A 10,106-nucleotide genomic window follows, 5' to 3' on the forward strand; every position below is an offset into this window, starting at 1 on the left:
TATACCACCAACAAGTCCATCCGAGATAAGCTTCAGTTTCAGTTTCAGTTTTTTATTCTTTAAGTACAATGAACTGGTAAGAGACAATATACAGACGAGTCTCCCAAAGTCAGAGACTGCAACGAGACCCTCGGTTAATAATAACAATGCAGAGATGTATTAAAGAAGAGCAAGCAAACTAAAAGAAATACACAAAATCACGAAAATACAACAGAAAAATAAGATCACCGAAAAGAAATTGAATGTATACAAGCATATAGTTCAAAACAAAAAAAAACAGTCAACACACACAATTGACAAAGGTAATGAAGGAATGACGCAAACTTAGTTACAGATATAAAACAGCTTGACAGCATGACTAAATCTATGAAAGGATGAAGGTTTAATGCTGACAGCTAACCCATTCCACAGTTTTATAGCAGCGAATGATGATGTCATTTTTCCATAGTTAGAATGAACATTAGGTAGTAGAAAGTTGGAGTTACGCGCAAACCTGGTATCATAGTTATTGATGAGTTGGTTGGAATCGATGAATCGGTATGAGAGCTGTTTAGTAAGTAATTTATACAACATTATTATTAGATGATAATCGAACAAGTTCGTTACAACAAAGGTGTTATTTTCACGAAGTAGTAGAGTAGCACTCGCGAAAAACCCACTGTTAGTGATAATGCGTATTGCTTGGTTTTGCAAGTGCTGAATAGACTAGATATGGCAGCTATATATCTTTCCCCAGGAAACAATACCATAATTAAAGAGATTGTGAATGAAGGCAAAGTACAATACTAATAACGCGTCTTTAGAGAAATATGTTCTTCAATAATGCACTAATACCGAAGGCACACTTTTGCTTAATGAAGGCAATGTGTTGAGTAAACTGAAGGTGAGAATCTAATTTGATGCCTAAATATGATACACATTCAGAGACGGGAATGTGATGACCATCTAGAGTTATCTCAGGCAAGTCAGGTAGTATTCTTTGGCTAGAACGGAAAATCATAAATTGAATTTTTCAAGGATGGATAATTAAATCATTGGACGATTGGATTGAATAACTTTAATGAGAGGTCCTGCGAGCTACGGGACGCAAGGTCCCATAGAGCGGGCTACTCCCACGTTGGGACCGGGAGTTGTAAATCCCTGGCCGCATCGTGGGCTCGCTTGACGGCCCATAGCTGCTCCGCCAGGTCCGTGCTGCGTAATGCTTCTTGTAGCCGGGCGGAGTCTTGATCCTTATTTGCGTGGGTCCGACCACACGGCCAGAGCAAGTGATGTACGTCTAGTGTGCTATGGCAATTTTCGCAATATGATGTTTTGTATAGGTCAGTCATGTAGTGATGTAGTCTGTTCTGCGTGGGGTACGTGTTTGTTTGAAGCATTCTGAACGTGAGGGCCTGAGGCCTGGTGAGCTTATTGTGAGGTGTGCTGTATATTCTGCGGTCTAGATAAAAGTGCTTTGTTATCTCGTTATATGTGGAGGGAGGGTTGAGCACCCGAAACAATATGGTCAAGCTCATTGTTTAGTTTAAGAATTAAGGTATTTAAAGAATTGTCACGCATCGAGATAGTAGTATCGTCTGCGTATAGTACACAATCTGCCGACTTAAGACACGTGGGTATATCATTAATACAAATAGAGAATAGTAAGGGACCTAATATGGGGGGGGGGGGAGCCTTGTGGTACACCTTGGTTAATAACTTTAGTATCAGAATAAGCACCTTCAAAAAAACTGTTTGTTCTCTATCATGTAGATAACTTTTTAGGAGGTTTAGTACTAGACCGGTAGTTCCCAGAGATCACAGCTTAGTAAAAAGAATGTTAGGATTAATTGTATCAAAAGCTTTAGTGAAGTCCAAGAATAATGAACCAATGAAGTTGCCCGTATCAGTCGAGTGACGAACGTAGTCGGTTAAAGATATTAAAGCCAAGTTAGTCGAACTGCCAGCGCGTAAACCAAATTGAGAAGATTGCAACAAATTAAATTTGTTTAAGTAATTATTTCGGCGCTTACAAAATAACTTCTCAACAACTTTTTTAATCGACAATAGAATAGAAATAGGACGACAGTTAAACACCTCCGTTTTATCACCTTTCTTAAGAACAGGAATAATCTTAGCCCTTTTAAGCGAAGTGGGAAAACTACCACGTTTAAAAATATTATTAATTATAATACTGAGTGTATCAGAAATAAGTGGACCGACAAGTTTTAGATGAAATACAGCAATGTTATCTAAGCCAGGGCTAGTATACTTTAGAGCTAATATCATTGAACATACCTCATCTGCAGTTACGGGAAAGAGAAAAAAAGAATGATTGCAGCGATAAGTGGGATAAGTAGTAGTCATATGACGACTGCTGTATGTATTATAGAAGTAGTCACTGAAGCTATTTGCTATGCTAGAAGAATCAGTATGGGTTTTATTGTTGTAGTTTATTTTATAACTAGTATTACCGGACTTAGGTACGCTCATGAATGCATTAAGAAGTTGCCATTGTTCTTTGGGATTGTTCTTGTGTTTTGTAAATTCATAGTGGCAATGCTGTCGTTTAGGCTTCTTTACCAAGCTATTCAGAATGTTACAATAATTTGTATAGCGTACCGCTAAGCGTAAATTAAAAAAATTGATGACGTTTTCTCCTCAAATGCTAAACTAATGTCATACGCATACATAAATGACCAATTACAACGTTACCTTTCTAACCTGGAGACAAGCAATATAACAGCCTCTTATGCTTCACTGTCCTCAGAGAAGTCTGACGTAGGCATTTTCTCTTCTTCTCTTGGTCGGCTCTTTTCTATTTGCCTTTTAGATTACACCCCTATTTTTATAGCAGAATTATTGGCGATTGTTCTAGCGTTCTGCAAACTTTCAGCTAATTAGTCGTCAGCTGTCGTAGTCACAGATTCTCGATCGGTATGTGTGTCGCTTTCCACGGCAACGAATACAGCTATCCTAAGTGTCTTCCAAAATTTAGTCCCTACAACTTTGCAAAAGAATTAATTTGTTTTGGGTTCCTGGCAACCATAGTTTATACTTTAAAAATTGGCAGATTTATTAGCCACATGTTGAGGTGGGCCTTTGACTGTTTTTTTACCGAATACTGCTTACGTCACTCTTTCGAGATAGAGAAAATTCGGTTTTCAAAATGATTTAAGCAAATTATCGCTGACACCATCTCCAGACCTGTCTGTTTTTGCTGGAAGAAACCGTAGTATCCTCCCTGGTTAATTGTAAGTTACATACATCAGGTTAGAATATCGGCTATCCCCGTTCGCTCTCTCTTCCGTACCGCTCTCTTCCTGTCTCCTAACGTTACGCCTAACATTCTTCGTTCCATAGCTCTTTGCGGTCCTTAACTGGTTCTCGAGCTTCTTTGTTATTCTCCAAGGTTTTACTCAATACGTTATCACCAGTATAATGCACTGATAGTGCATCTTCCTGTTCAATGACAACGGTAAGCTTCCAGTCAGGATCTCACAATGTATGTCGTATGTGCTCCAGTCCATTTTTATTCTTCCGTATGTTTCCTCGTCGTGATCAGGGTCCCCTGTGAGTATTTGAGCTAGGTGAACGCAGTCCTTCACAGACTCTACAGACTTACTTAATTGACATTAAGAAAAAAAATGAAGCTGGGCAGGTCATGTAATGCGTAGGTTAGACAACCAGTGGACCATTATGGTTACAGAATGTGTGTCAAGAGAAGAGAAGCGCAAGTGGAGGACGGCATAAGGCTAGGTGGAGTGATGAAATTAAATTCGCATGCGCTAGGTGGAATCGGCTGGAGCAAGACAGGGGCAATTGGAGATCGTAGGGAGAGGTCTTCGTCCTGCAGTGGTCATAAAAGAGGCAAATGATGCTGATGACATCAGATTACGCCTGCCGCATCCCGCAATTCAATTTTTACTTGCATAAAGCAGGTCCGACGATGTCCGCTCTATGCCACAATTGAAAGGAAATTGAATGAATAGACCATTACTTTTTATCATGCATACAATATTCACGCCAGAAAAAGTATTACTCGAAGGTGCTACTCTGCAAAATTTAATTAGGATTAAGTACACCAGTATTATTATCGTGTGGGCCTGGACACTAGTCTATTGTCACGGAGACGTTTGTTCAGCAGTATTTCATTATTTAACTGAAACAAAACAATTACCTTGATATTGTATCTTTATTCTACATATCAGATCTGCATTAGTTTCACCTAAATTTGTTTGCGCAAATTCTTTACTAACATTTCTTTTCTCCATAATTAACTACTTTCACCCCATGCAAGGACCTTGAATAACGTTTTCTCTCTCTCCCTTTGATTGTAGAATCTTTTACATTCTCCTTGCAGTGGTCTGACTGCTCGCTGGCATACTAGTATAGCTATTCCAACATATCTGTTTGTTTCGTTTTGTTGTTGTTTTTTCGTTTTTTTTTTACATCGTAGCTGCATATAGCTACCCTGCGGCAGTGGTCGATGTCTATATATCTACGCGTCGCGTCGACACAAACAAATTTTTGCCTCCAGTTTTATTAACTACGTAGTTCACAGTGAAGTTGTACATGTTTTGGAGTTCGCGTCTACCATGCGGCGGTCCTTGCACACGTCGCTACTATATAGAAGAATGAGTATAAAGCACTGCACAGTCAAAAGATGTATTCGTTGTCTGTGTCATTCAATAATGATAATCAATCAGATCAATTAATGAAGGGTGTTTATTATAGCGCCCAGGAACAACCTCGATGGTCTGGTTGGGACAAGAGTGCACAGAAAAAACAGTGCACACCCATACACGCACGCGCACACATAAAAAGAACGATTTCGCGAATACAGATTTTAACAGAGCACAAAATGTGTACACGAAGAACATTCAAAACAAGAGTGGAGAAACAGAAAAGGATTACAGAATCACGGAACACACAACAGATGAGAGTTTTTGTTAAGTTATTGAAATTGCTCTCCAGCTCGATCCTTTTAGGAAAATATTAAAATTAGCCATGAAGAAAGCCAGGCACTTAGAGTGGACGTTATATGTCTCCTTCACTCTAGATGGCCACAAAAGAGAGAGAATAAATGTTCTCTCTCTCTCTAAAGTGCACACTAGAAATCAAGTGCAAGCAGCAGATTCTTTCACGTATTGAATGCGGGGAGAAAAAACATCCGATTTGTTACACCTACAGCTGAGGGTTTGTAACGTGTATGTCAGTCCCAGCTTTATGGTCATGGAAGGAATTTACAGATCCGCTGTTTAACTACACATGTGGGCTCTACTTTAACACTTTCGAGAAGTTCACAATTTCACCTACAAGTACCGCCCCAAACGATGGAAGCATACTCAAGAACCGGAAAGCATACTCTCTTATGTAGAGTTACAAATGGCCCAGGTTGTTTGAAGTCTCTCGCCTGCAGACATACTGCCCCGAGCGTTTGAAGTGCACGCTTACTCACCTATTGAGCGCGGGGCGAGAAAGTCAGAGAGCTATGTAAGTACCCTCCAAGGTCCTCTGTTCCCTGAGCTCTTGGCAGGAGAACGTCTTCGACGCTTTAGAGAAATATGGCCTTGTTAGTCACCTGCGTGAAGCTTAGTATTTTTGTTTTTTATGGGTTTATGACGAGCTTGCTTCCAACGCACCATGACGGAAAATTTGCAATGCTCTTCTAAAGACTGGCGCAGACATAAACTTTCTTACCGCTAGGAAAGTTTTGTGTCATTAGAATTTAACAAAACTGACGTATTTAGAATGGCCGCCGAAACGTCGTTAATACGCAGCGAGAAAAGAAGATGGCCCGCGACAGACCTCTGATGAAGTCCACTTGTAACCGCATAAAGTTTTGACGACTGACCACTTACGCTTACATAGCAGTAACGGTCGCATAGGTAGTTTCTTGTCGGCGCTGTGACAGAATGGTGCAGATCAAGTTGTTTCAACTTTTGAAGGGATATTTTGTGGCATACATCAAACGCCTTACTGAGGTGATAATATAAATGCTGCGCTTGGGAAACAAATTGGTCTGTGGAAAACACCGTCAAGGCGGGAGATGGAAATTCAAGACAATGCCCACCTATATATGCTGTGACAGAAAAACCCCACCTATATATACTTTGGCGAAGAAAGCATTTGTCCCCTTGAAGGAGACAAGTCCACTTGTCGAAACATTGGCTACTGCTTTCACCTTGTTCTCGTTTTGCTGAATAGGTCCATACTTGAAGCAGTTCTTACCCTTGACCTAAAGACTGGAAGCACCCATACTGTTTTCCAAGTTTTTGAGCATGTATTTGTCTTTAAAGCAGAATTAAAAATACAAGTAAACAGTGGGACAAGCAAGGCGCCGTATGCCATAATCAAAGCAGGTGGAATGTCATCAGGACCACACGGAAAAGATGGTTTTCAGCCTTTGGTGCTACTAAAGACAAGTTTGTCTGAGATCGATAGACTTGAGTCCACCGAAGGGTTACTGGAAAGCTCACTAATTCCTACACTTTACCCTTCACGGTACGCAGACCCAAACTGTAGGGCAAACGCCCCCGCGATATTTGGAACAGCTTGGCTCTCGCCGCTAAGTAGGGAGACAGCTTGTTTCGTATTCTTCGGTGACTGTTCACGAACGTGCCTCCAGAAAGATTGTTGAATTTTTAGAACTAGGCTCCATGTGTGCTATAAGATTGAATGCGCACGTTTGTAAAGACACTTAGAGAGTGCCCTGTACATTTTTAAATCTACATGCCAGTGTTGCTGATTTTTACGCTGTGCCTTCCTTTGAGCACGGTCATTAAAGCTGTAAAGCTGTTTGCAGTTAAACAGAAAACCAGTAATACTAATAATAATATAAATACCTGTATATAGAAAGTACGTCGATTGAGGTAAAACACGCCATGGCTTCGCTGCCCATCCTTCTTCACAGAGTGGTCGGGCTGATAATTCTTTTTTTCATTTACTGAGTATTTCTCGCTTTTTAACAAGAATTTTCATTAGCTATAGCCTGCCACCAGATTCTTGGCCTATCCTCCACAGTGGGTGCGGGCCATGACAGAGGTTCATCATTATGAGCATCATCAACACTCTCGACGCCAAATATTGAGCATATAAAAGGAGGTGCGCCACATTTTGTACCTAAAAAGGAACGCCAAGCGAGTTCGCAGCATGCCCGACGACATGTTGAAGAATACGTAAGCCAAAACATTTGATCAACGTGGCAAGAATACTTTTGCATCCCCACACGTAAGCAGTCCCAAGTGACTCTGCCGAATTTTTTTGTCTAACCGTTTCCGTCTCACAGCTCTGGTACAGAAAACTTGAAGTGTTACGGGAGGGCTACAGAACCACCGCTTGACTAGGCTACAAGTGACTAGTGCAGGCAGTGTCCCTCACAGGTGTAGGAGCCACTCCCAGTAAGCTTGTAGACTGATGTTGCTGCCATAAGTGCCTTGGAAATATTTGATGAATGACTATAGTCTCTCAAAAGTTTCTCTGAGACTGTGGGTACAAAGGAAAAAAACATATATTCCGCAGCCTTACTACACAGCTTGTTATTAATTGGTAAAACGCAGGTATGCGTGCTGAACAATTGCAGTAAATATTTGTTCTACAGTCTGCTGCGGGGACATGCTACAAAAGAACTTGGTTTTTAGTGTGTCAGCATTCTCTGGCGAGTACATCAGCAAAATCTGTCTGTCCCGTGGCGCCTTATATCGGCGAAATAAACGCATAATTGATGAAATTACCACATGTAGTTCGTATTATAGTGTAATAGTAGATGATTGGTAGCACTAGAAACAAAAAGAAAATAACAATGAAAATTGCTTTTAATCGGGATAAAAACCGCGGGCCGAAACGTGGCAGGCAATTGTCTCCGTGAGCCACATTAGAATATTGGTAGTCAAAGGTACTTCGTCCTCAGTTTACATCACAGCTTGTTCAAGGTGAAAAGACATTAAGAAGCGCCTCTCCTTAGCCTCCTACAGTCCTGTAGTAATCCATAAGGATTCGTTGGTGAGTACCCCAGCAATATCTCTTCGTCGCGTGACGCCTTATACCTGCAAAATAAGTGCATAATTGGTCACCTTAACAGATATACATATTAAAATAGTGTAATGGTAGATTATTGGTGCTGTTAGCAAAAAAAATCTGCTGACGTTTCTTTCGCCGCGTCAAGGTAGCAACGCAAAAGGAACATAAAGAAAGAATGTTGTGGTGTAGCAAATACAAACTGGTTGTGACGGCATTTCGGCTAACTTGATACGGTATATCTCAAAAATACATGCATAATTACCTAAGTTAACATATGTAGTCGTTATATTATTGTATAATAGATGATTGGTAATGGTGTGAACACGAGCATCAGCTAGATAAATAATTAAGCAAAAGCGAAGTAACAGTCCAGCCAAATAATACTTACGCAGTAGTAGACAATTCCTTGAATTTTGGAGCATTTCTTTTTCCTGCTGCCATGGTCTCTGAACTTTTGTTTGCGATTGCACATCCCCGTGTGGTGTGGCCTGCGGTTTACAACGACGCGAATTTTTTTGGTTTAGCACCTTGTCGTTATCGGAATAAAACGCTTAGACAAACACAAGGTTCGCAAAATTGCAATGCATCCTTTTGCTGTGCACTCGCAATCTTCAAAACTGGTCGGTTCATTTGTTCCGCCTATTTACCTGCCATCATTTACGCATTTTCCTTTCCTAGGCATCCATTCTACAACTCTTGACAACTCGTTATCTTCCCTACGAATCTTATGACCTGCACAACTCCATTTTCCCCTTTAATCTCAGCGATACCACAAGCTACTCCATATGATCTTTAATACAGATCGCTCTCTTCCGGTCTCATGAACTCATACCAAGCATCTTTCGCTTCATTTCACGTTGGGTAGCCCTTCACTTGTGAAGCTTTCTTGTACTACAAGTTTTTGTCCAATCTGGTAAAATACCGGCAGAATGCAATGAGAGTCTATTTTTGATTTAAAGGATATCGGTGAGCTAATAACATCTGCAATTTCCACCCCAACACCTTTGTTTTATTTCTCAGTAGATTTCCTTATCATCTGGACGCTCACGGGTAATCGGGAGCAGAGTGTCACTGGAAGATATTCTGGCCTTATCCGATGAATCAAGGACGCGGGCCGCAAATACATAACTTGCATTTGAGGACGTGAGCTACCCAATACTTAACAGCAGCATTTTGCTCGGCGTCGCAAGAGGAGGGCGCAGCTGCTAAGGTTCCGTTTTCTCTCCACGCGAATTGCGCTGTGCTTATCTGTGTTCACATTTCTTTCTGCCACATAGTCGGAAGGAGAGGAGGGACTTCGTCGTCGCTGTGAGACGCTGGCGCGTCGTCTGATGTACGGGGAATTCGGAACTCCTGCCAGCTCCTCAAGGTGCTTAATTTCATGAAACTTCACGCAAAATTTTGTGCCTCACATTTAGGACGAGGTTGATGCATAAACCTTACCAATGGACACAGTTATTACGCTGAAGAAAACGGGACCCCGCCAGCAACGCTGGCTACGCGCTAAGTCTTCGATTGTTCACCCATTTTGATTGAAAATTGAGTGTGCTATACAGAATGTCACCGCATGGTGTAGCCTTAACCTCGAATAATGGGACGCTAACTCGGTTTAGCTGTAATTAAAGAGGTTTCCGTAAGCGTAGCATTAGAGTACGCCCCAAAACAACAATTTCACCGCCACTCGTGGCACGCGTACTGTAAAACGGAACAATGACACCTGTGAGTTCACCGGCAGTTCGCAAACAAAAACCTTCACAGTGACAACATCACAAATGCTAACTTATGCTGAGGAATTTCTAACATGAACAGAATCATTTCAGAATGAATCAAGCCAGACAGAGCTTCGAGGAAAAACACCTGCGTGTGCCAATCACCGTAAGCGACAAGGGAAGACTTTCTTTTCTACTTATTTTTCGAGCGTTTACATATATAGTTAACATCGGGCACATCTGCCGTCTGGTCCATTACTGTTTTGCGGACATTTACCTTCTTCATATATATGGCAGTCGTTGTGCTAATGAAATTCGTTGTCAGTCAGCTTTTTTGTGGCCCTTCGTTCCCTTGTTTAGTTCATAGTCTGCCCAACCCCACAATCAATTCCAGCG

Source organism: Dermacentor albipictus, chromosome 5 (genome assembly GCF_038994185.2).
Source record: "Dermacentor albipictus isolate Rhodes 1998 colony chromosome 5, USDA_Dalb.pri_finalv2, whole genome shotgun sequence".
In the NCBI taxonomy this organism is placed as follows: Eukaryota; Metazoa; Arthropoda; class Arachnida; order Ixodida; family Ixodidae; genus Dermacentor; species Dermacentor albipictus.